The following is a 27,684-nucleotide window of genomic DNA, read 5'->3' as shown; positions in this document are numbered from 1 at the left end:
CTCCATGAAAAGAATCATGTAACTCTGTGAGATAAATTAACACATCAGAAAGAGGTTTCTCAGAAAGCTTCGTTCTAGTTTTTATATGAGGATATATACTTTGTCACCATAAGCCTCAGTGCACTCTGAAATACCAGATTACAGATTCCAAGACAACAGTGTAAGCAAACTGCTGAATGCAAAGAACAGCGTAACTCTGTGAGCTGAATTCACACATCACAAAGCATTTTCTCAGAAATCTTCCTTCCAGTTTTTGTCTGAGGATATTTCCTTTTTCACCATAAGCCTCAATGCACTCCCAAATATCCCTTTAAAAATTCCATGAAAACAGTGTGAGCAAACTCTGCCATTTGAACAATCATGTAACTGTGTGAGATAAATTCACACATCACAAAGAAGTTTCTCAGAAAGCTTCTATCTAGTTTTCTCTGAGGATATTTCCTTTGTTGCCCTAGGCTTCAAAACGATCCAAAATATACCTTATCAGATTTCCCAAAAACAGTGTTACCAAACTGCTCCATGAATGCAATGGTGTAATTCTGTGACATGAATTTACACATCACAAAGCTGTTTTTCAGAAAGCTTCTTTCCTGCTTTTATCTGAGGATATTTCCTTTTTCACCATTTGCCTCAATGCGCTAGCGAGTATCCCATCACAGATTCCACGAAAAAAGTGTTAGCAAACTTCTCAAAGAAAAGTACAGTGTAATTCTCTGAGATGAACTGACACATCACAAAGAGGTTTCTCTGGAAATTTCTTTGTAGATTTTGTCTGAGGATATTTCCTTTGCTACCACAGGCTTCAATGCGATCCAAAGTATTCCTTCTCAGATTCCCTAAAAACGGTGCTACCAAACTGCTCAAGGAAAAGAATCGTGTACTTCTTGGGGATGAATTAACAAATCAAAAAGCAGTTTCTCAGAAAGGTTCTTTCTAGTGTTTGTCTAAGGATATTTCCTTTTCCACCATTTGCATCAAGTCACTGGTGAATATCCCTTTGCTGATTCCATGAAAACAGTGTCATCAAATGACTCCATGAAATGGAAGGTGTATATCTGTGAAATGAATTCACACAACACAAAGCAGTTTCTCACAATGGTTATTTTTGGTTTTAGTCTAAGGATATTTCTTTCTCACCATAAGCTTCAATGCACTCTGAAGTATCCCATTGCAGATTCCAAGAAAACAGTGTGAGCATACTGCTCAATGAAACGAACAGTGTAACTCCATGAGATGAATTCACACATCACAAAGCAGTTTTTCAGAAAGCTTCTTTCTAGTTGTTATCTGAGGATATTTGTTTTGTCACCATAGGCTTCAATGTGATCCAAAATATCCCTTCTCAGATTCTCCAAAAGCAGTGCTACCAAACTTCTCCATGAAGAGAATAACTTAACTGTGTGAGATGAATTCACAAATCACAAAGCAGTTTTCCAGAAAGCTTCTTTCTAGTTTTTATAAGAGGGTATTTCCTTTATCACCATAAGCATCAATGCACTCTGAAATATCCCAATGCAGATTCCAAGAAAACAGTGTTAGCAAACTTCTCAATGAAAAGAACAATGTAACTCGGTAGGATGAATTCACACATCACAAAGTAGTTTCTCAGAAAGCTTCCTTTTGGTTTTTTGTCTGAGGATATTTTCTTTGACACCATAGGTTTCAATGTGCTACCAAATATCCTATTGTAGATACCGTGAAAATGTTGCTCACTAATTGATCAATAAAAAGAATGTTGGAACTCTGTGAGATGAATTCACACATCACAAGGCAGTCTCTCAGAAAGATTTCTACCATTTATTTGAGGATTTTTCCTTTTTCACTATAGGCTTCAATGTGCTCACAAATATCCCTTCTCAGATTCCCCAAAATCAGTTCTGCCAAACTGCTCCATGAAAAGAAAGGTGTAAGTCTGTGAGATGAATTCACAATGTCATTTCTCACAAAACTTCTTCCTAGTTTTTATCTGAGGATATTTCCATTTTCACCATATTCCTCAAGGTGCTCTTGAATATCCTATTGCAGAATAAATGAAAAAATTGTTAACAAACTTCTCAATGAAAAGAATGGTGTAACTCTATGAGGTCAATACACACATCAAAAGCCATTTCACAGAAAGCTTCTTTTTGTTTATCTAACCATGATTTCTTTGTCACCACAGGCTTCAATGCACTCCCAAATATCCTACTGCAGATTACATGAAAACAGTGTTATCAAACTGTTAGTGTTATTAAACTGTTTAGTGAAAAGAATGGTGTAATTCTGTAAGATGAATTCACACTTCACAAAGCCGTTTCTCAGAAAGCGTCTTTCTAGTTTTTATATGAGGATATTTCCTATTTCACCATAGGCCCCATGGGCTCCCAAGTATCCCTTTGCAGATACCAAGAAAACAGGGTTATCAACTGCTCCATGAAAACAAATGTGTACCTCTGTGACATTAAATCACACATCTCAAGTAACATTCTTACAAAGTTTCCTTCTAGCTTTTATCTGAGGATATTTCCTTTGTCACCATACGCTTCAATGCGCTCCAAAATATCCCTTCTCAGATTACCCAAAAACAATGTAACCAAACTGCTCCATGAAAAGAATTCTGTAACTCTGTGTGTTGAATTCACAAATCACAAAATAGTTTCTCAGAAAGCTTCTTTCTAGTTTTTTCTGAGGATATTGTCTTTGTCACTATAAGTTTCAATTTGCTCCGAAATATCACATTGCAGATTCCAAGAAAACAGTGTTAGCAAACTGCTCAATGAAAAGAACAGTGTTACTCTGTGAGATGAGTTCACACATCAGAAACCAGTGTCTCAGAAAGATTCTTTTTGGTTTTTATCTGAGTATATTTCCTTTTCACCATAGGCTTCAATGTGCTCCCAAATATCCTATTGCAGATTCCATGAAAACAGGGATAGCAAACTGCTTCATGAAAAGAACGGTCCAGCTCTCTGAGATGAAATCACACATGACAAAGAACTTTCTCAGAAAGCTTTCTAGTTTTTATCTGTGGATATTTCCTCTATCACCCTAGACTCCAATGTGATATAAGATATCCCTTCTCAGATTCCTGAAAAACAACGCTACCAAACTGATCCATGAAAAGAATCTTGTAACTCTGTGAGAAGAATTAACACACTATAAAGAGGATTCTCAGAAAGTTTCCTCCTAGTTTTCATCAGAGGATATTTCCTTTGTCACCATAAGCTTCAGTGCACACGGAAATATGCCATCGCGGATTCCCAGAAAACAGTGTTAGCATACTGCTCAATGAAAAGAACAGTGTAACGCTGTGAGACAAATTCACACATCAGAAAGCAGTTTCTCAGAAAGTTTCTATTTATTTTGTATCTGAGGATATTTCCTTTGTCACCAAAGGCTTCAATGTGCTCTGAAATATAATATTGCAGATTCCACGAAAACAGTGTTAGTGCACTGCTCAATGAAAAGAACAGTGTAACTCGGTAAGATGAATTCATACATCACAATTCAGCTTTTCAGAAGGCTTCTTTCTAATTTTTATCTGAGGATATTTCCTATTTCACCATAGGCCTCAATGAGCTCCCAAATATCCCTTTTGCAGATTCCACGAAAACAGTGTTATCAAACTGCTCCATGTAAAGTAAGGTGTACCTCTTTGGGATGAAGTCACACATCACAAAGCAGTTTATAAGAAAGTTTTTTTTTCTAGTTTTCATCTGAGGATATTTCCTTTTTCAACATAGGTCTCAACTAGCTCACAAATATCACATTGTAGTTTCCACGAAAACAGAGTTAACAAACTGCTCCATGAAAGAAAATGTGTTACTCTGTGAAAGGAATTCACATATCACAAAGCAGTTTCTGAGAAAGCTGCTTTTTGGTTTTTGGCTGGGGATATTTTCTTTTTCCCCATAGGCTTCAATGCAATCCAAAGTATCCCTTCTCAGATTTCACAAAAAGAGTGCTATCAAAATGATGCATGAAAAGTATCTTGTAAATCTGTGAGATTAATTAACACATCACAAAGCAGTTTCTCAGAAAGCTTCTTTCTAGTTTTTATCTGAGGATATTTGCTTTTTCACCAAATACCTCAATGTGCTCCCGAATATTCCATTGCTGATTTCACGAGAAAAGTGTTAGCTAACTTCTCAACGAGACGATTAGTGTAACTCTGTGAGGTGAATTCACACATCAAAAATAAGTTTCTCAGAGTGCTTCTTTGTAGTTTTTATCTGAGGATATTTCCTTTGTAACCAAAGTCTTCAATGCGATCTAAAATATTCTTTCTCAGATTCCCCAAAACCAGTGCTACCAAACTAATCCATGAAAGAGTCATGTAACTCTGTGAGATGAATTCATAAATCACAAAGCAGTTTCTCAGGAAGCTTATTTCTAGTTTTTGTATGAGGATATTTTCTTTTTCACTGTAGGCCTCAATGTGCTCATAAATATCCCTTTGCAGATTACACGAAAGTATTGTTAGCAAACTACTCCCTCAAAAGAAACGTGTGAATCTGTGAAATGAATTCACACATCACAAGCAGTTTCTCAGAAAGCATTTTTTTTTTTTTTGGTTTTTGCCTGAGGATATTTCCTTTGTCACCATAGGTTTCAATGCATTCCCAAATATCCTATTGCAGATTCCATGAAAACAGTGTTAGCTAACTGTTCCAGGAAATGAATCCTGTAACTCTGTGAGATGAATACACACATCACAAAGCAGTTTCTCAGAATGCTTCTTTCTAGTTTTTATGTGAGGATATTTCATTTTTCACCGTAGGCTTCAATGGGATCCTAAGTATCCCTTCTCTGATCCCCCAAAAACACTGCTACCAAAGTGATCCATGAAAGAATGGTGTAACTCTCTGGGATGAATTCAGTCCACACAAAGGTCTTTCTCTGAAAGCTTCTTTCTACTTTTTATCTGAAGATATTTCCTTTTTTGCCATTGGATGCTATGCGCTCATGAATATCCCTTGGCAAATTCAACAAAAACTGCTCAATGAAAAGAGTGGTGTAACTCTGTGAGATGAATTCACACATCACAAACCAGTTTCTCAGAAAATTTACTTTTGGTTTTTGTCTGAGGATATTTCCTTTTTCACTGTAGTCTTCAATGTGATCCAAAATATCCCTTCTCAGGTTCCCCCAAAACAGTGCTACCAAACTGATCATAGAAAAGGATCATACAGCTCTGTGAGATGAATTAGCACATCACAAAACAGTTTGTCAGAAAGCTTCTTTCTAGTTTTTGTCTGAGGATATTTCCTTTTTCACCATGAGCCTCAATGCGCTCCTAAATATCCCTTCTCAGACACCACAAAAACAGTGATGCCAAAATGCTCCCTCAACAAAAACGTAGAGCTCTATGAGATAAATGCACACATCACAAAGGAGTTTCTCCAAAAGCTCCTCTACAGTTTTTATCTGAAGAAAATCGTTTCTTCACCTCAGTCCCCTATGCGCTCCAAAATATCCCTCTGCAGATTCCACAAAAACAGTGCTAACAAACAACTCCATGAAAAGAATGATGTAAATCTGTGAGATAAATTGGCCCCTCACAAAGCAGTTCCTAAGGAAGTTTATGTGTAGTTTTTATGTGAGGACATTTCCTTTTCCACCATAGGCTTCAATTCGCTCCAAAATTTCCCTTCTCTAACACCACAAAAACAGTTATGCCAAAGTGCTCCCTCAGCAGAAACGTCTATTTCTCTGAGATGAATGCTCACATCACAAAGGAGTTTCTCCAAAGGTTCTCTCCAGTTGTTACCTGAAGAATTTTATTTTTTCACCTAAGGCCTCTATGAGCTCCCAAATATCCCACTGCAGATTCCACCAAAACAGGGCTACCAAACTGTGCAATGAAAAGAAGGGTTTAACTCTGTGAGATGAATTCCCCCATCAAAAAGGAGATTCTCAGGAAGCTTCTTTCTAATTGTTATCTGAGCATATTTCTTATTCCACCATATTCTTCAGTGCTCTCCCAAATATCCCTTCTAAGGGACCACAAAAAGAGTGATAAGAAAGTACTCCCTCAACAGAAACATTTCGCTCTATGATATGAATACACACATTACACAGGAGTTTCTCAGAAAGCTTCTCTCCAGTTTTTACCTGAAGACATTTCCTTTTTTGCCATTGGATTCTACGTGCTCCTGAATATCCCTTTGCAGATTCCACAAAAACAGTGTTACCAAACTGCTCAGTGAAAATAAAGGTGTAAGCCTGTGAGATGAATTCATTCATCACAAAGCAGTTTCTCAGAAATGTTCTTTCTAGTTCAAATCTGAGGACATTTCCTTTTTCACCATAAGCTTCAGTGTGCTCCCAAATAGCTCTTCTCAAATACTACAAAAACAGTGATGTCGAGCTGCTCAATCAACAAAAAGGTTAAACTCCATGAGATGAATAGATCCATCCAAAAACCATTTCTTGCAAAGATTCTCTCCAGTTTTTATCTGAAGTTATTTCATTTTTCACCAAAGGCCTCTAAGAGCTCCCGAATATCCCTTTGTAGATTCCACAAAAACAGTGCTACCAAACTGCTCAAAGAAAATAAAGGTGTAACTCTGTGTGATGAATTCACCCATCATAAAGAAATTTCTCGGAATGTTTCTTTCTAGTTTTTATCCGAGGATATTTCCTTTTTCACCATCTACTTCTTTCTAGTTTAAATCTGAGGATATTTCCTTTTTGAACATAGCAGATTCCATAAAAACAGTGAGATCAAATTGCTCCATGAAAATAATGATGTAACTCTGTGAAATGAACTCAAAAATCACAAAGCAGTTTCTCAGAAAGCTTCTTTCTAGTTTTTGTCGGAGGATATTTCATTTGTCACCTAAGCTTCAATGTGCTCAAAAATATCCCATTGGATATTCCAAGAAAGCAGTGTTAGCAAACTGCTCAATGAAGAGAACAGTGTAACTCTGTGAGACAAATTTTCACATCAGATAGCAGTTTCTCAGAAAGCATCTTTTTGGTTTTTAACTGAGGATATTTCCTTTGTCACTGTAGGCTTCAATACACTCCCTAATATCCTATTGCATGTTCCACAAAAACATTGTTAGCAAACTGCTGAATGAAAAGAACGGTATAAATCTGAGATGAATTCACACATCACAAAGCAGTTTCTCAGAAAGCTTCTATTAATTTTTATCTGAGAATGTTTCCTTTTCCACCATAAGCTTCAATATGCTCAGAAATATCCCTTCATAGATTCCATGAAAACAACGTTAGCAAACTGCTCAAGGAAAAGAAAGGTGTCACTCTGAGAGATGAATTCACACATGACAAATAACTTTCTCAGAAAGCTTCTTTCTTGTTTTTATCTGAGGATATTTCCTTTGTCACCATAGGGTTCAATGTGATCCAAAATATCCCTTCTCAGATTCAACAAAAATAGTGCTACCAAACTGTTCCTTGAAAAGGATTGTGTAACTCTGTGAGATGAATTAACACATCACAAGCAGTTTCTCAGAAAGCTTTCTAGTTTTTATATGCGGATATTTCCTTTTCCACCATAAGCTTCAATGCGCTCCAAAATATCCCTTCTCAGACACCACAGAAACAGTGATATCAAAATACTTCCTAAACAGAAACGTTTAACTCCATGAGACGAATGGACACATCACAAAGGAGGTTCTCAGAAAGCTTCTCTCCAGGTTTTACCTGAAGAATTTTCCTTTCTCCCATTAGGCCTCTATGCACTACGAAATATACCACAGTAGATTCCACAAAAACAGTGCTACCAAACTTTGCAATGAAAAGAAAGTTTTAATTCTGTGAGATAAATTCACCCATCACAAAGTATTTTCTCAGGAAGCTTCTTTCCAGATTTTTTCTGAGGGTATTTCCTTTTCGACCATAGGCTTCAATGCACTCCAAAATATCCCTTCTCAGACACCATAAAAACAGTGATGCCACAGTGCTACCTCAACAGAAATGTTTAGCTCTATGAAACTAATGAACATATCACAAAGGAGTTTCTCCAAAAGCTTCTCTCCAGTTGTTACCTGAAGTATTTTCTTTTTTCACCTTAGGCTTCCATGTGCTCCAAAATATCCCTCTGCTGATTCCACAAAACAGTGCTAACAAACTTCTCTATAAAAAATGAATGATGTAACTCCATCAGCTAAACTTGCCCATCACATAGTAGTTTCTCAGGAGGCTTCTTTCTAGTTTATATATGAGGATATTTCCTTTTCCACCAAAGGCTTAAATGTATTGCCAAATATTCCTTCTCAGACACCAAAAAAACAGTGATGCCAAACTGCTCCCTCAACAGAAACATTTAGCTGTATGAGGTGAATGCACACATCACAAAGGAGTTTCTCAGAAAGCTTCTCTCCAGTTTTTACCTGAAGATATTTCCTGTTTTGCCATTAGACCATATGTGCTCCTGAATATCCCTTTGCAGATTCCAACAAAACAGTGCTACCAAACTGCTCAATGAAAAGAAAGGTGTAACTCTGTGAGTTGAATTCACACACCACAAAGCTGTTTCTCAGAAAACTTATTTCTAGTTTAAATCTGAGAATATTTCCTTTTTCACCATAGGCTTCAATGTGCTTCCAAATATCTCCTCTCAGATACCACAAAAACTGTGATGCTGAACTTCTCAATCAACAAAAAGGTAAAACTCTATGAGGTGAACAGACACATCACAAAACCGTTTCTCAAAAAGCTCCTCTCCAGTTTTTATCTGAAGTTATTTTCTTTCTCATCGTTGGTCTCTAGGATGTCCCAAATATCCCTTTGCAGATTTCATAAAAACGGTGCTACCAAACTGCTCCATGAAAATAATCGTGTAACTCTGTGAGACGAATTCAAAAATCACAAAGCAGTTTCTTAGAAAGCTTTTTTCTAGTTTTTGTCTGAGGATATTTCCTTTATCAGACAAAGCTTCAATGTGCTCCAAAATATCCCATTGCCGATTCCAAGATAACAGTGTTAGCAATCTGCTCAATGAGAAGAAGAGTGTAACTCTGTGAGATGAATTCACCCATCACAAAGCAGTTTCTCAGAAAACTTCTTTTTGGTTTTTATCTAAGGATATTTCCATTTTCACCATAGGCTTCAATGCACTCCCACATATCACATTGCAGATTCCAAGAAAACATTGTTAGCAAACTGCTGAATGAAGACAATAATGTAACTCTGTGAGATGAATTCACACACCACAAAGCAGTTTCTCAGGATGCTTCTTTTTAGATTTTATCTGAGGATATTTCCTTTGTCACCATAGGCCTCAATGCAATCCAAAATATCCCTTCTGAGATTCCCCAGAAACAGTGCTACCAATCTGCCCCATGAAAAGAATTGTGTAACTTGAAGAGATAAATTAACACATCACAAAGTGGTTTCTCAGAAAGCTTCTTTCTAGTTTTCATATGAGGATATTTACTTTTCCACCATAGGCTTCAATGTGCTTCGAAATATTCCTTCTGAGACATCACGAAAACAGTGTTGTGAAAGTGCTACCTCAAAAGAAACACATCTCTATGAGATGAATACACTTATCACAAAGGGGTTTCTCTGAAAGCTTCTCTCCAATTGTCACCTGAATAATTTATTTTATCAACTTAGTCCTCTATGCGCTCCCAAATATCCCTCTGCAGATTCCACAAAAACAGTGCTAGCAAACTGCTTCATGAAACAATGATGTAACTTTGTGACATAAATTGATCCATCCCGAAGCAGTTTCCCATGAAGCTTCTTTCTAGTTTTGTCTGAGGATATTTACTTTGTCACCATAAGCTTCAATGCACTCCAAAATATCCCATTTCACATTCCAAGAAAACAGTGTTAGCAAACTTCTCAATGAAAAGAACAGTGTAACTCTGTGAGATCAATTCACTCATCACCAAGCAATCTCTTAGAAAGCTTCTTTTCAGTTTATTATCTGAGGATATTTCCTTTGTCACCATAGGGTCCAATGCACTCACAAATATCCTGTGGCAGATTCCACGAAAACAAGGTTATCAATCTGCTTAATGTAAAGGATGGTGTAAGTCTGTTAGATGAATTCACATATCACAAAGAACTTTCTGAGAAAGCTTCCTTCTAGTTTTTATCTGAGGATACTTATTTTGTCATCACAGGCTTCAATGCGATCTGAAATATCCCTTCTCAGATTCCCCAAAAACAGTGCAACAAAACTGCTCCATGAAAAGAATCATGTAACTCTGTGAGATAAATTCGCAAATCACAAACCACTTTCTCAGATCTCTTCTATCTAGCATCTTTATATTTTTATATGAGGATATTTCCTTTGTCACCATAAGCTTCTGCGGGCTCCAATATATCCCATTGTTGATACAAAGAAAACAGTGTTAGCAAACTGCTTAATGAAAAGAACACTGTGACACTGTGAGATGAATTCACACATGACAAAGCAGTTTATCAGATAGCTTCTTTCTAGTTTTTCTCTGAGGATATTTCCTTTTTCGCCATAGGCCTCAATGCCCTCCCATATATGTCTTTAGAGATTTCACGAAAACAGTGTAGGCAGACTGCTCCATGAAAAGAAATGTGTAACTGTGTGAGATGAATTCCCTTATCACAAAGCAGGTCCTCAGAAAGTTCCTTTTGGTTTTTATCTGGCGATATTTCCTTTGTCATCAAAATCTTCAATGCTCTCCCAAATATTCCAATGCAGATTCCACGAAAACAGTATTATCAAACAGCTCAATGAAAAGAACAGTGTAACTCTGTGAGATGAATTCACAAAGCACAAAGCAGTTTCTCAGAAAGCTACTGTTTGCTTTTGTCTGAAGATATTTCATTTGTCACCCTAAGATTCAATCCACTCTGAAATAATACATTGCAGATTCCAGGAAAATAGTGTTAGCAAACTGCTCAATGTAGGCAACAGTGAAACTCTGTGAGATGAATTCACACATCACAAGGCAGTTTTTCACAAAGCTTCTTTCTAGTTTTTATCTGAGGATATTTCCTTTTACAGAATAGGCCTCAATGCTTTCTCAAATATTTCTTTGCAGATTCCATGAAAACAGTGCAGGCAAACTGTTCCAAAGCAAGAAATGTGTAACTCTGTGAGATGAATTCACACATCACAAATAACTTTCCCAGAAAGGTTCTTTCTAGCTTTATCTGAGTATATTTCCTTTGTCACCATATTCTTCAATATGATCCAAAATAACCCTTCCTGGATTCCCTAAAAACGTTGGTACCAAACTGATCCATGAAAAGAATCTTGTAATTCCATGAGATGAATTAGGGTATCAGAAAGCAGTTTCGTAGAAAGCTTCTTACTAATTTTTTTTAATTATACTTTAAGTTCTAGGGTACATGTGCATAACGTGCAGGTTTGTTACATATGTATGAGGATATTTATTTTGTCACCGTAAGATTCAATGTGTTCTGAAATATCCCATTGCAGATTCCAAGAATGCAGTGTGAACAAACTGCTCAATAAATAGAACAGTGTAACTCTGTGAGATGAATTCACATATCACAAAGAAACTTATTGGAAAGCTTCTTTTTGATTTGTATCTCAGGATATTCCTTTCATTACTGTAGGCTTCACTGCATTCCAAAGTATCCCTTCTCAAATTCCCCAAAAATGTTGCTACCATACAGCTACATGAAACATATCATGTAACTCTGTGAGATGAATTAACGGATGGCAAACCTGTTTCGCAGAATGCTTCTTTTTATTTTATATATGAGGATATTTCCTTTGTCACCATAAGCTACAATATTCTCTGAAATATCCCATTGCAGATTCCAAGAAAGCAGTGTTAGCAAACTGCTGAATGAAAAGAACACTGTAATTGTGAGATGAATTCACACATCACAAAGCATTTCACAGAAAACTTCTTTTTGTTTTTAATGAGGATATTTTCTCTGTCACGGTAGGCTTCAATGTGCTCCAAAATATCCTGTTGCAGATTCCACGAAAACAGTGATATCAAACTGGTCAATGAAAAGAATGGTGTAACCCTGTGAGATGAATTCACACATCATAAAGAACTTTCTCAGAAAAATTCCTTCTACTTTTTATGTGAGAATATTTACTTTTTCACCATAGGCTTCAATGTGATCAAAAATATCCCTTCTCAGATATCTCAAAAACAGTGTTACAAAACTGCTCCATGAAAAGAATCTTGTAACTCTGTGAAATGAATTAACACATCAGAAATCATTTCCTCCAAAAGATTCTTTCTAGTTTTTATATGAGAGTATTTCCTTTGTCACCTTGACCTTCAATGTGCACAGAAATATTCCTTTGCAGATTCCATGAAAACGTTGTTAGTAAACTGCTCAACGAAAAGGAATCTTGTAACTCTGTGAGATGAATTAACACATCAGAAATCACTTCCTTGGAAAGATTCTTTCTAGTTTTTATATGAGGGCATTTCCTTTGTCACCTTAACCTTCAATGCACTCAGAAATATTCCTTTGCAGATTCCTCGAACACAGTGTTAGCAAACTGCTCCAAGAAAACAATCGTGTAACTCTGTGAGATGAATTCACACATCACAAAGTGGTTTCTTAGAAAGCTTCTTTCTAGTTTATATCTGATTATATTTCCTTTGTCACCATAGTATTTAAAGCATTTCAAAATATCCTTCTCAGATTCCACAAAAATAGTGCTACCAAAAGTGCTCCATGACAAGAACTGTCTAACCCTGTGAGAAGAATTCACAAATCACAGTGCAGTTTCTCAGAAATCTTCTTTCTGGTTTTTGTCTGAGGATATTTCTTTGTCACGATAAGCTTCAATGCACTCCGAAATATCACATTGCAGATTCGAAGAAAACAGTGTTAGCAAACAGGTCAGAGAAATGAACAGTGTATCTCTGTGAGATAAATTAACACATCACAAAACAGTTTCTCAGAAAGCTTCCTTCTATTTGTTATCTGTGGATTCTTCCTTTTTCAAGATAGGCCTCAATTTGCTCCCAATTGTCCCTTTGCAGATTGCATGAAAACAGTGTTAGAAAACTGCTCAATGAAAAGAACGGTGTATCTCTGTGAGATGATTTCACACATCACAAAGCAGCTTCTTATAAAGCTTCTTTATAGTTTTTCTCTGAGGATATTTCATTTTTCACCATAGGCCTCAATGCAATACGAAATATCCCTATGCAGATTCTACGAAAACAGTGTTAGCAAACAGCTCAATGATAAGAAAGATGTAACTCTGTAACATGAATTCACACATCACAGAGAACTTTCTCAGAAAGCTTCTTTCTCATTTTTATCTGAGGATATTTCCTTTGTCTCCATAGACTTCAATGCGATCCAATATATCCCTTCTTAGATTCCCCAAAAACAGTGCTACCAAACTGATCCATGAAAGGAATAATGTAACTCTCTGAGATGAAGTTTAAAATCACAAAGTGGTTTTTCAGGACGCTTCTCTCTAGTTTTTATGTTTTTATATGAAGATGTTTCCAATGTCACCATAAGCTTCAATATGCTCTGAAGTATCCCATTGAAGATTCCAAGAAAACAGTGTTAGCAAACTGCTCAATTAAAAGAAGAGTGTAAATCCATGAGATGAACTCACACATCATAAAGCGGTATCTCAGAAAGCTTCTTTCTAGTTTTTTTCTGAGGATATTTCCTTTTTCACCATATTCCTCAATGTGCTCCCAAATATCCCTTTGTAGATCCATCGAATACAGTGTTTCCAAACTTCTCCATGAAAAAAAACAGTGTAATTCTGTGAGATGAATTCACATATCACAAAGAAGTTTCTTGGAAAGCTTCTTTTCATTTTTTATCTGGGAATATTTCCTTTTTCCATCCAGGAATCATTGCGCTCTGAATTATCCCATTCCAAGTTCCATAAAAATTGTGTTAACAAGTTGCTCCATGCAAAGAAAGTTGTAACTCTGTGACATAAATTCACACATCACAAAGAACTTTCTCAGAAAGATTTTTTCTAGTTTTTATCTAAGGATGTTTCCTTTGTTACCATTTGCTTCCATGCAATCCAAAATATCCTTCCTCATATTCTCCACCAGCAGTGCTACCAAACTAATCCATGAACGGTATCAGGTAACTCTGTGAGAGGAATTAACACATCAAAAAGCAGTTTTTCAGAAATCTTGTCTCTAGTTTTTATCAGAGGATATTTCCCTTGTCTCCATAATATTTCTTTTTCCACCATATGCTCCAATGCCATTCAAAATAACCCTTCTCAGATTTCCCAAAGCAGTGGTATCAAACTGCTCCATGGAAAGTATCATGTAACTCTGTGAGATAAATTCACAAGTCACAAAGCAGTGTCTCAGAAAACTTCTTTCTGTTTTTTGTCTGAGGATATATCCTTTGTCACTGTAGGTTTAATGCGCTCCCAAATATCCTATTGAAGATTCCACGAAAACAGTGTTTTCAAACTGCTCAATGAAAACATCAGTGTATCTCTGTGAGATGAGTTCACGAATCCCAAAGTAGTTTCTCAGATAGCTTCTTTCCATTTTTTTTTTTTGAGAATATTTCCTTTTACATTATAGACCTCAATGCGCTCCCATACATCACCTTGCAGATTCCACAAAAACAGTATTTTGAAAACTGCTCCATGAAAAGGTGTAACTCTGTGGGGTGAATTCACAAATCACAAAGAAATTTCTCAGAAAGCTTCTTTCTTGTTTTTATTGGAAGATGTTACCTTTGTCACCACAGGCTTCAATGCGATCCAAAATATCCCTTCTCAGATTCCCCAAAATAGTGCTATCAAACTTTTCCATGAAAAGAAAGGTGTAAATCTGCGAGATGAATTCACACATCACACAGCAGTTTCTCCAAAAGTGTGTTTCTAGTTTTATCTGAAGATATTTTCTTTTTCACCGTAGACCCCAATGGGCTCCAGAATATCCCATCGTAGACTCCACAAAAAAGGTGTTGCCAAAAGTCTCAAGGAAAAGAATGGTGTAACTCCATGAGATGAATTCCCACACCACAATAAAGTTTCTAAGAATATTTCTTCTAGATTTTATCTGAGGATATTTTCTTTGTCAACATAGGCGTCAATGTGATCTAAATTATCCCTTCTCAGATTCCCCAAAAACAGGGCTACCAAATTGCTCCATGAAAAGAATCATGTAACTCTGTGAGATGTATTCACAAATCACAAAGCAGATTGTTATAAAGCTTCTTTTTAGTTTTTGTCTGAGGATATTTCCTTTTTCACTGTTTGCCTCAATGTGCTTGTGAATATCCACTTGTAGATTCCATGAAAATAGTGTGGGTGTAAATCTGTGAGATAAATTCAAACATCAGATAGTAGTTTCTCAGAAAATTTCTTTTTGGTTTTTCTCTGAGGATATTTCCTATGCCACCGTAGACTTCAATGTGCTCTTAGATATTCCTTCTAAGACACCACAAAAACAGTGATGCCAAAGTGCTCCTTCAAAAGAATTCCTTACCTCTATGAGATGAATTCACACATCACAAAAGAGTTTCACTGAAAGTTTCTTTCTCATTTTCATCTGAGGATATTTCCTTTATCACTGTATTCCTCAATGCGCTCCCGAATATCCCATTGCAGTTTATATGAAAAAAGTACTAGCAAACTTCTCAATGAAAAGAACAGTGTCACTCTGTGAGATGAATTCACCCATCACAAAGCCGTTTCATAGAAAGATTCTTTTTGGTTTTTATCTGAGAATATTTCCTTTATCACCTTAGCTTCAATGCGGTCCAAATATACCCTTCTCAGATTCCACAAAAACAGTGCTACTAAACTGTTCCATGAAAAGAATGGTGTAACTGTGTGAGATGAATTCACACATCACCAAGTTGTTTCTCAGAAAGCTTCTTTCTAGTCTTTATCTGAGGATATTTCCTTATTCACCATATTCCTCAATGCACTCCAGAATATCGCATCCCAGATTCCACGAAAAAAGTGTTAGCAAACTTCTCAGTGAAAGAATGGCGTAACTCAGTGAGATGAATTCTCACATGACAAAGAAGTTTATCAGAAAGTTTCTTTCTAGATTTTATCTGAGGATAGTTCCATTGTCACCACAAACTTCAATGTGATGCAAAATATCCCTTCTCAGATTCCCCAAGAACAGTACTAGGAAACTGCACCATGAAAAGAATAATATAACTCGGTGAGATGAATTCAAAAATCACAAAGCAACATCTCAGAAAGTTTCTTTCTGTTTTTTTTCTGAGGATATTTCCTTTTTCATTGTTTGCCTCAATGCACTCATGAACAGCGCTCTGCAGATTCCATGAAAATAGTGTTAGCAAACTGCTTCATGAAAAGAAATGTGTAAATCAGTGAGATGAATTCTCACATCACAAAGCAGTTTCTCTGAAAGCTTCTCTTTGGTTATAGGCTGAGGATATTTAATTTGTCACCGTAGGCCTCAATGTGCTCCCAAATATCCTATTGCAGATCCCACAAAAATAATGTTATCAAACTGCTCAGTGAAAACAACAGCAGAACTCTGTGAGATGAATTCACAGAAACCTTCTTTCTCAGAAAACTTCTTTCTGGTTTTTATCTGAGGATATTTCCTTTGTCACCATAGGCTTCAATGTGATCAACAATATCCCTTCTCAGATTCCCCAAAAACAGTGCTAAAAAACTGCTCCATGAAAAGAAAGGTGTATCAGGTATAACTCCCCAATGCAATCCCTCCCCACTACCCCCTCCCCATGATAGGCCCCAGTGTGTGATGTTCCTCTTCCCGAGTCCAAGTGAACTCATTGTTCAGTTCCCACCTATGAGTGAGAACATGCAGTGTTTGGTTTTCTCTTCTTGTGATAGTTTGCTAAGAATGATGGTTTCCAGCTGCATCCATGTCCCTACAAAGGACGCAAAATCATCCTTTTTTATGGCTGCATAGTATTCCATGGTGTATATGTGCCACATTTTCTTAATCCAGTCTGTCACTGATGGACATTTGGGTTGATTCCAAGTCTTTGCTATTGTGAGTAGTGCCGCAATAAACATACATGTGCATGTGTCTTTGTAGTAGAATAATTTATAATCCTTTGGGTATATACCGGATTGCACTGGGGAATTATACCTGATATAAATGATGAATTGATGGGGGAAAAAAAAAGAAAAGAAAGGTGTAACTCATAGAGCTGAAATCACAATTCATGAAGCAGTTTCTCCGAATCTTTCTTTCTAGTTTTTATATGAGGGTAATTCCTTTCTCCCCAAAAGCTTCAATGCATTATGAAATATCCCATTTCAGATCCCAAGATGACAATGTTACTGAACTGTTCAATGAAAAGAACAATGTATCTCTGAGGAATGAATTCACACATCAGAAAGCTGATTCTCAGAAAACTTCTTTCTAGTTTTTTTCTGAGGCTATTTCCTTTGTCACCATAGGCTTCAATGCAATTCAAAATATCCCTTCTCAGATTCCCCAAAAACAATACTACCAAACAGCTGCATGAAAAGAGTGCTGCAACACTGTGACATGGATTCACACATCACAAAGCAGTTTCTCAGAAAGATTCTTTCTAGTTTATATCTGAGGATATTTCCTTTGTCACCATAAGCTTCAATGCGATCCCATTCAATGCTCTCCAATTGCAGATTCCAAGTAAATAGTGTTAGGAAACTGCTCAATGTAAAGAACAGTGTAACTCTGTGAGATGAATTCACACATCACAAAGCAGTCTCTCAGAAAGCTTCTTTCTAGTTTTTACCTGAGAATATTTACTTTGTCATCATAGGCTTCAATGAGCCAACAAATATCCTACTGCATATTCCACCAAAACAGTGTTATCAAACAGCTCGATGAAAAGAGTAAAGTGTAACTCTGTGAGACGAATTCACACATCACAATGCAGTTTTTCAGAAAGCTTCTTTCTAGTTTTTAAATGATGATATTTCCTTTGTCACCATAGGCTTCAATATGATCCAAAATATCCCTTCTCAGATGCCCCAAAAACAGTGCTATCAAAGTAACCCATTGAAAGCATAATGTAACTATGTGATGTGAATTCACGAATCACAAATGAGTTTCTCAGAAAGTTTCTTTCTAATTGTTGTCTGAGGATATTTAATTTTTAACGGTAAGCTTCAATGCACTCCGATATATGCCACTGCAGATTCCAGAAACCAGTGTTAGCAAACTGCTCAATGAAGAGGACAGTGTAACTCTGTGAGGTGAAATCATATATAACTAACTAGTTTCTCATAAAGCTTCTTTCTCGTTTTTCTATGAGGATATTTCCTTTTTCAATATAGGCCTCAATGTGCTTGCAAATATCCCTTTGCAGATTCCATGAAAACAGCCTTAGCAAAATGATCCATGAAAAGAAAGATGTTTCTGTGTGAGGTGAATTCACACATCACAAAGAATTTTCTCAGAAATATCCTCAGACAAAGAAATATCCTCAGAAAAAAATAGAAATAAAAACCTTAAGCTTCAATGCACTCTGAAATATCCCATTGTTAATTAAAAGAACACAGTGCTAGCAAACTGCTCACTGAAAAGAACAGTGTAACTCAGTGCGATGAATTCACACAACAAAAAGCAGTTTCTGAAAAATCTTCTTTTTGTTTATTATCTGAGGATCTTTCCCTTGTCACCATAGGCTTCAATGCGATGCAAAACATCCCTTCTCTGAATCCCCAAAATCCGTGCTACCAAACTTCTCCATGAAAATAACAGTGTAAATCTGTGAAAGGAATTCACACATCACAAAGAAGTTTCTCAGAAAACTTCTTTCTAGTTTTTATCTGAGGATATTTTCCTTTTCACTATAGGTCACAATGCAGTAAAAAATATCCATTTGCAGATTCCACAAAAACAGTGTTAACAAACTGCTCCATGAAAAGAAAACTGTAACTTTGTGAGATAAATTCACATGTCACAACGAAATTTCTCAGAAAGCATCTTCTTAGTTTTTATCTGAGGGTATTTCCTTAGTGCCCATTTTGATCAACGCGATCCAAAATATCCCTTCTCAGATACCCCCATAATAGTGCTATTAAACTGATCCATGAAAAGCATCGTGTAACTCTGTGAGATGAATTCGCACATCACAAAGCAGTTTCTCAGAAAGCTTCTTTCTAGTTTTTATCTGAGGATATTTCCCTTTTCACTATAGGCATCAAAGTGCTCCCAAATATCCGTTGGCAGATTCCATGAAAACAGTGTTAGCAAACTGCTCCATGAAAAGAAAGGTGTGTCTCTCTGAGGTGAATTCACAAATCACAAAGTACTTTCTTCAAAAGTTTCTTCTAGTTTTTATCTGAGGATATTTCTGTTATCAGGTTAGGCTTCAATGCGGTCCAAAATATTGGTTCTCAGTTTCCCCAGAAGCAGTGATATCAAACTGATCCATGGAAAGAATCATGTAAGTCTGTGTGATGAATTCACAAATCACAAAACAGTTTCTGAGAATGTTTCTTTAGTTTTTGTCTGAGGATTTTTACTTTTTCACAATAAGTTTCAATGCACTCCAAAATATCCCATCGTAGATTCCATGCAAATAGTATTAGCAAACTGCTCAATGAAAAGAACAGGGTTACTCTGTGAGTTGAATTCACCCATCAGAAAGCTGTTTCTCAGAAAGCCTCTTTCTAATTTTTATCTGAGGTATCTCCTTTGTCACCATAGGCTTCAATGTGATCCAAAATCTCCCCTCTCAGATTCCCCCAAAAAGAGTGCTATCCAATTGACCTATGAAAAGAATCATGTAATTCTGTGTGATAAATTCACGAATAACAAAACTTTTCTAAGAAAGTATCTTTCTAGTTTTTGTCAGAAGATATTTCACTTTTCACAATAAGTTTGTGTGCACTCCCAAATATCCCATTACAGATTCCAAGAAATCAGTGTTAGCAAATTCCTCAATGAAAATATCAGTGTAATTCTGTGAGTTGAATTCACCCATCACAAAGAAGTTTCTCAGAAAGCTCCTTTCTAGTTGTTATCTGAGAATGTTTCCTTTTTCACCGTAGGCATCAATGTACTCCCAAATATTCCTTTGCAGATTCCACGAAAACAGTGTTAGCAAATTGCTCCATGAAAAGAAATGTATAACTCAGTGAGATGAATTCACACATTACAAAGGACTTTCATGGAAAGCTTTTTTCTACATTTTATCTGAGGATATTTCCTTTGTCACCATAAGCTTCAATGCGATCCAAAATATGCCTACTCAGATTCCCCAAAAGCAGTGCTATCAAACTGATCCATTAAAAACATTGTGTAACTTTTTGACCTGAATTCACAAATCACAAAGGAGTTTCTCAGAAAGTTTCTGTCTAGTTTTTGTGTGAGGATATTTTCTTTTAAACAGTATGCTTTAGTGTGGTATGAAATATGCCATTGCAGATTTAAAGAAAACAGTGACAGCAAACTGCTCAATGAAAAGAACAGTGTAACTATGTGAGTTGAATTCACACATCACTAATCTGTTTCTCAGAAAGCTTCTTTCTCGATGTTCTATGAGGATATTTCTTTTTTCAATATGTGTCTCAATGCACTCGCAAATATCCCTTTGTAGACTCGATGAAAACTGTGTTTTCAATCTGCTCCATGAAAAGAAAGGTGTAATTCTTTGAGATGCATTCATAAATAATAAAGAACTTTCACAGAAACCTTCTTTCTGCTATTTAACTGAGGATATTTCCTTAGTGACCATAGGCTTCAATGCGATCAAAAATATCCCTTCTCAGGTTACCCAAAAACAGTCCTACCAAATTACCCCATGAAAAGCATGTGAGATGAATTCACAAACCACAAAGCAGTTTTTTTAATACTATCCAAAATATCCCTTCTCAGTTTAGCTAGAAACAGAGCTATCAAACTGATCCATGAAAAGAATCATGTAACTCTGTGAGATGAATTCAAAAATCACAAAGCAGTTTCTCAGAAAGTTTCTTTCTTTTTCTGTCTGAGGATATTTCATTGTCACCATAAGCTTCAATGTGCCCTGAAACATCCCATTGCAGATTACAAGAAAACAGTGTTAGCAAACTTTTCAATGAAAAGAACAGTGTAACTCTGTGAGATGAATTCACTCATCGCTAAGAAGCTTCTCAGAAAGCTTCTTTCTAATTTAAATCTAAGGATATTTCTTATGTCAACATAAGCTTCAATTCAATCTGAATATCCCATTTCAGATTCCAAGAAAACAGTGCTAGCAATCTGCTCAATGAAAACAACAGTATAACACTGTGTGATGAATTCACACATCACAAAGCAGTTTCTCAGAAAGCTTATTTTTCGTTTTTATCTGAGGATATTTCCTTTGTCACTATAGGCTTCAATTCGCACCCAATTATCCAATTGCAGTTTCCACGTAAACAGTGTTATCTAACAGCTCAGTGAAAAGAACAGTGTAACTCTGTGAGATGAATTCACACATCACAAAGCAGCTTCTCAGAAAGCTTCTTTCTAATTTTTATCTGAGGATAATTCCTTTTTCACTGTAGGCCTCATAGTGCTCCCAAATATCCCTTTGGAGATTCCACGAAAAGATTATTATTAGACTGCTCCATGAACAGAAAGTTGTAACTCTGTGAGACGAATTCACACAACAAAAACAACTTTCTCATAAAAATTATTTCTAGTTTTAATCTGAGGATAATCCCTTAGTCTCCATATTCTTCAAAGCGATCCAAAATATGACTTCTCAGTTCACCCAAAAAACATTGCTATGAAACAGATCAATGAAAAGAGTCGTGTTAGTCAGTGGGATGAATTAACACATCACAGAGTGGTTTCTCAGAAAGTTTCTTGCTAGTTTTTATATGATGATATTTCCTTTTGTCACTGTAAGTGTCAATGCACTCTGATATATCCCATTACAGATTCCAAGAAAATAGTGTTAGCATGCTGTTAAATGAAAAGAACAGTGTAACTCTATGAGATGAATTCATACATCTCAAAGCAGTATCTCAGAAAACTTCTTTCTAGTTATTATCTGAGGATATTTCCTTTTTCAACATAGGCCTCAATGTGCTCCAGAATATCCCATCAAAGATTCCAAAAAAGAGTGTTAGCAAACTTCTCAATGAAAATAATGGTATAACTATGTGAGGCAAATTCAAACATCACAAATCACTTTCTCAGAAAATTTCTTTCTAGATTTTATCTGAGGATATTTTCTTTGTCACCATAGAGTTCAATGCAATCCAAAATATCACTTTTCACATTCCCCAAAAACAGTGCTACCAAACTGCTTCATGAAAAGTATCATGTGCCTCTGTGAGGTGAATTCACAAATCACAAAGCAGTTTCTCAGAAAGCTTCATTCAAGTTTTTATCTGAAGATATTTCTTTTTTTACTATTAACCACCACGTGCTCCTAAATATGCCTTTGCAGATTCCATTAAAACAGTTTTAGTAAACTGCTCATTGAAAAGAAATGTGTAACTCTTTGTGATGAATTTGCACATCACAAATAACTTCCTCAGAATCTTTCTTTCTAGTTTTTATCTGAGGATATTTCCTATGTCACAATAGCCTTCAATGTGATCCAAAAAATCCTTTCTCAGATTCCCCAAAAACAGCGCTAACAGAGTGATCCTTGGAAAGAATTGTGTAACTCTGTGTCATGAATTCACCCATTACAAAGAAGTTTCTCAGAAAGCTTCCTTCTAGTTTTTATATCTGGATATTTCCTTTTCTACCATCTTCTTCCATGCACTCCAAAAGAGCCCTTCTTAGGCATCACAAAAACAGGGGCGCCAAGCTGTTCTCTAAATAGAAAGCCTTACCTATATGAGGTGAATGCACGTAACACAAAGAAGTTATCAGAAACTTTCACTCCACTTTTTACCTGAAGATTATTCCTCTTTCAACCATGGTTTCTATCCACTCCTGAATATCCTTTTGCATATTTCTCAAAAACAGTGTTACCAAACTTCTCAATGAAAAAAAAAATTAACTCTGTGAGAGGAATTCACCCATCACAAAAAAGTCTCTCAGAAAGCATCTTTCTAGTTTTTATCTGAGGGTATTTCTGTTTTCACCATAGGCTTCTTTGTGCTCTGAATATCCTTTTGTAGATTTCACAAAAACAGGGTTATCACACTGCTCAATGCAAAGAGTGATTTACTTCTGGGAGATGAAGTCATCCACCACAAAGAAATTTCTGAGAAATGTCCTTTCTAGTTTTCATACGTGCATGTTTACTTTTCCACCATCAGCCTCAATGCACTGCCAAATATGCCTTCTCAGACACCAAAAAAACTGTGATGCCAAACTGCTCAATCAACAAAATGGTTTATCTCTATGAGATCAATACATACATCACAAAAGGGCTTCTCAAAAACCTCGCCAGCTTTTAACTGAAGATATTTTCTTTTTCACCTTAGGCCCCTATGAGCTCCCGAAAATCCCTTTTCAGATTCCCCAAAAACAGAACAACCAAACTGCTCGATGAAAAAAAAGGTATAATTTCCTGAGATGAATTCACATACCAGAAAGAACTTTTCAGAAAGCTTCTTTCTGGTTATAATCCAGGTATATTTCCTTTGTCACCATAGGCTTCAATGCAATCCAAAATATCCCTTCACAGATTCCCCAAAAACAGTGCTACCAAACTGCTCCATGAAAAGAATCTTGTAACTCTGTGAAATGAATTCACAGATGACAAAGCAGTTTCTTAGAAAACTTCTTTCTAGTTTTTGTCTGAGGATATTTCCTTGGCACCAAAAGCTTCAAAATACTATGAAATATTCCATTTCAGACTCCAAGAAAACAGTGTTAGCAAACTGCTCAATGAAAAGAAATGTGTAACTCTGTGAGACGAATTCACACATCATAAAGCAGTTTCTCAGAAAGTTTCTTTCTAGTTTTTATCTGAGGATACTTCCTTTTTCACCATAGGCCTCAATGCGCTTCCACATATCCTTTGCAGATTCCAGGAAAATGGTGTTAGCAAACTGTTCCATGAAAATAAAGGTGTCACTCTGTGAGATGCATTCACACATCACAAAGAATTTTCGCAGGAAGCTTCTTTCTAGTTTTTATATAAAGATATTTCCTCTGTCACAGTAGTCTTCAATGCGATCCAAAATATCCCTTCTCAGATTCCCCAAAAACAGTGCTTCCAAACTGATCCATGAAAAGAATTATGTAGCTCTGTGAGATAAATTAACATATCACAAAATGATTTCTCAGAAAGATTATTTCTAATTTTTGTCTGAGGATATTTTCTTTGTGACTATATGAATGAATGCACTCCGAAATATTCCATTGCAGATTCCAGGAAAGCAGTGATAACAAACTGCTCATTGAAAAGAAAAGTGTAACACTGTGAAATGAATTCAGATAACACAAAGCAGTTTCTCACAAAGCTTTTTTTTTTATCTGAGGACATTTCCTTTGTCACCATATTCTTCAATGCGCCCCCCAAATATCCTATTGCAGATTACACCAAAACAGTGTTAACAAAAGGCTCAATATAAAGAACAGTGTAACTCTTTGAGATGAATTCACACATCACAATGAAGTTTCTCAGAACGATTCTTTCAAATTTTTACCTGAGTATATTTCCTATTTCATCATTGGCCTTAATACATTCCCAAATATCCCTTTGCAGATGCCACGAAAACAGAGTTAGTGAACTACTCCAGGAAAAGATAGGTGTAATTCTGTGAGAAGAATTCACATATCAAAGAGAACTTTCTCAGGAAGCTTCTTTCTAATTTTTATCTGAGGATATTTCCTATGTCACCAAGGGTTCAAGGCGATCCAAAATATCTTTTCTCAGATTCCCCAAAAACAGTGCTAACAGACAGACCTATGAAAAGAGTCATGTAAGGCTGTGAAATGAATTATCACAATTCAAAGCGGTTTCTCAGAAAACTCTTTCTAGTTTTTATATGAGGATATTTCCTTTGTCACCATAGTCTTCAATGTGATCCAAAATATCCCTTCTCAGATTCCTCTAAAACAGTGCTACCAAACTGCTCCATGAAATCAGTTGTGTAACTCTGTGAGATAAATTCACAAATGACAAAGCAGTTTCTGAGAAAGCTTCTTTCTAGTTTTTGTCTGAGGATATTTCCTTGGCACCATAGGCTTCAATGCGCCATGAAATATCACATTGCAGACACCAAGAAAACAGTGTTAGCAAATTGCTCAATGAAAAGAAATGTGTAAATCTGTGAGATGAATTCACACATTACAGAGCAGTTTCTCAGAAAGCTTCTTTCTAGTTTTTGTCTGAGAATATTTCCAAATTCACAATAAGCTTCAATGCACTCTGAAATATCCCATAGCAGATTCCAAGAAAACAGTGTTAGCCAACTGCTCAGTGAAAAGAACAGTATAACTCTGTGAGTTGAATTCATGCATCACAAAGTGGTTTCTCAGAAAATTTCTTTCTAGTTTTCCCATGAGAATATTTCTTTTTTCAGTATAGGCCTCAATGTGCTCCCAAATAACCCTTTGCAGAATCCATGAAAACAGTGTTAGCAAAGGGCACCATAAAAAGAAAGGTGTAACTGTGTGAAATGAAATCATGCATCACAGAGAACTTTCTCAGAACAATTCTCTCTAGTATTTATCTGAGGATATTTTCTTTGTCACCATAGGCTTCGAAGCACTCCAACATACCCTATTGCAGTTTCCATGACAATAGTGTTATCAAACTGCTCAATGAAAAGAATGGCGTAGCTCTGTGAAATGAATTCACACATCATAAAGCAATTTCTCAGAAAACATCTTCTTTACTTTTATCTGAGGATATTTCCTTTGTCACCATAGGCTTCAATGCACTCCCAAATATCTTATTGTGGATTCCAAAAAAGCTGTGTAATCAAACTCCTCAATGAAAATTATGGTGTACCTCTGCAAAATGAATTCACACATCACAATGCAGTTTCTTAGAAAGCTTGTTTCTAGTTTTTATTTGAGAATATTTCCTTTTTCATTATAGGCCTCATTGCACTCCTAAATATCCATTTGCAGATTTCATGAAAACAGTGTTAGCAAACTGCTCCATTAAAGGAAAGTGTAACTCTGTGAGATGAATTCAGACTCCATTAGGAACTTTCTCAGATAGCTTCTTTCTAATTTTTATCTGAGAATATTTCCTTTGGCACCATAGGCTTCAATTTGGTCCAAAGTATCCCTTCTCAGATTCCCCAAAAACATTGATACCAAAACTGATCCAGGAAATGAATCGTGTAACTTGGTGAGTTGAATTAATAAATCATAACGGCTTATCAGAAAGCTTCTTTCTAGTTTTTACATGAGAATATTTCCTTCGTCACCATAAGCTTCAATGTGCTCTGAAATATCCCATTGCAGATTCCAAGTAAACAGGGTAGCAAACTGAGCAATGAAAAGAACAGTGTAATACTGTGAGGTAAATTGACACATCACAAAGTAGTTTCTCAGAAAGCTTCTTTTTCGATTTTACCTGTGGATATATCCTTTTTCACTAGAGGCCTCAATGTGCCCCAAATATCCCTTTGCAGAATACACGAAAACAGTGTTAGCAAATTGCTCCATGAAAGGAAAGGTGTAACTCTGGAGATGAATACACAAATCACAAAGAAGTTTCTCAGAATGTTTCTGTCCAGGTTTTATATGAGGATATTTCCTTTGTCACCCTAAGCTTCAAGGCTCTCCAAAATATCCCATTGCAGGTTCCCAGAAAACAGTGTTAGCAATCTGCTCATTGAAAACCACAATGTAAATCTGTGAGATGAATTCACACATCACCAAGCAGTGTCAGAGATAGCCTCTTTCCAGTTTTTATCTGAGGATATTTCCTTTTTCTCCATATTCCTCAATGTGCTTCCCAATATTTCTTATCAGATCCAATGAAAACAGTGTTAGCAGTCAGCAAAGTGCTAAATGAAAAGAAAGGTGTAACTCTGTGAGATGAATTTACACATCTCAAAGAAGTTTCTGAGAAAGTTTCTTTCTAGTTTTTATCTGAGGGCATTTCCTTGGTCACTGTAGTCTTCTATGTGATCCAAAATATGTCTTCTCAGATTCCCCAAAAACAGAGTAACCAAACTGCTTCATGAAAAGAATCATGTAACTCTGTGAGATGCATTCACAAATCACAAAGGAGTTTCTCAGAAAGATTCTATCTAGTTTTTTCTGAGGATATTTACTTTGCCAACATAGGATTCAATGTGCTCCATATATCTTTTTGCAAGTTCCACGAAAACAGTATTCAGAAACTGCTCCAAGAGAAGAATAGCGTAACTCTTTGTGACGAATTAACACATCACAAAGCTGTTTCTTAGAAACCTTCTTTCTAGTTTTTACCTGAGGATATTTCCTTTGTCACCATAGGCTTCAATGCAATTCAAAAGAGCCTTTCCCATATTACCCAAAAACAGTGCTACAAAACTGCTCCATGAACAGAAAGGTGCAACTCTGTGAAATGATCTCACACATCACAAAGAAATTTCTCAGAATGTTTCCTTCTAATTTTTATCATAGGATATTTGCTTTTTCACCATAGGTTTCAATGCGATCCAAAGTATCCTTTCTCAGGTTCCACAAAAACTGTATTACCAAATGACCCATGAAAAGAATTGTACAACTCTGTGAGAGGAATTAACACATAACCAAGCAGTTTCTCAGAATGTTTCTTTCTCGTTCTTATCTGAGGATATTTCAATTTTTACTGTAGGCCCCAATGCACTCCCAAATATCCCTTTGCAGTTTCCATGAAAACATTGTTAGAAAACTGCTTCATGAAAAGAAAGGTATAACTCAATTAGATGAATTCACCCAACACAAAGAAATTTCTCAGAAA

The sequence above is a fragment of the Piliocolobus tephrosceles genome, chromosome 19, assembly GCF_002776525.5.
Source record: "Piliocolobus tephrosceles isolate RC106 chromosome 19, ASM277652v3, whole genome shotgun sequence".
NCBI classification, from domain to species: domain Eukaryota; kingdom Metazoa; phylum Chordata; class Mammalia; order Primates; family Cercopithecidae; genus Piliocolobus; species Piliocolobus tephrosceles.
Note: the sequence above shows the minus strand (reverse complement) of the source record.